We start from the raw sequence: 1028 nt of genomic DNA, 5'->3' as shown, positions 1-1028 counted from the left end.
TTGCAACCTTTCCAAGTGTAGCCTTCCACCATTTAATAGTTCCATATTTTATTAAAAGGATTCAGTTGTAGAAAATAAAGTGATGAAAGAAAGAGTGAAAATAAGTGCAAAAAAAATACAGTAAGGAAGAAATATACTAAATACAATCTGTTGCACTTCTATACATTATTATGTAGATACTGTATATAAATATTGTTTTCCTAACACATACACTATGGTTTCTCTTCAGGTTATATCAATCTTTTGCCTTTTACTAAAGATTTCTGTGGAGAGGACCCTAGAAGCTCTTCAGCGGCAGGAGGTGGTGCCACTTTTGAACGGGAGCTAAGCTCAGTTTCCAACCACTTTGTAAATGTAATTCCCCAGCCTATAGAACTCTTAAACTTATTCCATTGACTTATAGCCAGACTAGGCATGTTCAGTTGCCTGGCTGAAGTAGCAACAGCAGCAGAGAAGACATGTGGTAGCACATAAAAGGCTAGGCACTGTCCTGGTTAAGGTGAGGGTCTGAACTCTAGTGCCAGCGCTGCCTTTACTTTCAAGAGATGATAAATCACATCCACACCATCCATTAAAAGCATTCTTACACCATTTTAACAGTCATTGCTTCCCCACAAAGAATCTTGGGAACTGTAGTTTGTTAAGGGTGCTGCGAGTTACTGGGGAAGCCCTCACAATGTTACAATTCCTAGTAGTAGTAGTAGTAGTAGTAGTAATTTATTATTTATAAATAATATTGGAGAAGATCAGTCTACATCCCAATTCCAAAGAAGGGCAGTGCCAAAGAATGCTCCAACTACCGCACAATTGCGCTCATTTCACACGCTAGCAAGGTTATGCTTAAAATTCTACAAGGCAGGCTTAGGCAGTATGTGGATCGAGAACTCCCAGAAGTGCAAGCTGGATTTCGAAAGGGCAGAGGAACCAGAGACCAAATAGCAAACATGCGCTGGATTATGGAGAAAGCTAGAGAGTTCCAGAAAAACGTCTACTTCTGCTTCATTGACTATGCAAAAGCCTTTGACTGT

General features: G+C 39.7%; 1 pseudogene; it reads left to right on the top strand.

The window, feature by feature from the left end:
• Positions 1-215: 215 nt before the first annotated feature.
• On the top strand, positions 216-283 carry LOC118083276 (U5 spliceosomal RNA; annotated as a pseudogene).
• The last annotated feature ends 745 nt before the right edge of the window (positions 284-1028 follow it).

This window comes from Zootoca vivipara, chromosome 3 (assembly GCF_963506605.1).
Source record: "Zootoca vivipara chromosome 3, rZooViv1.1, whole genome shotgun sequence".
NCBI classification, from domain to species: Eukaryota; Metazoa; Chordata; class Lepidosauria; order Squamata; family Lacertidae; genus Zootoca; species Zootoca vivipara.
Note: the sequence above shows the minus strand (reverse complement) of the source record. Positions and strands in the feature narration are given on the sequence as shown.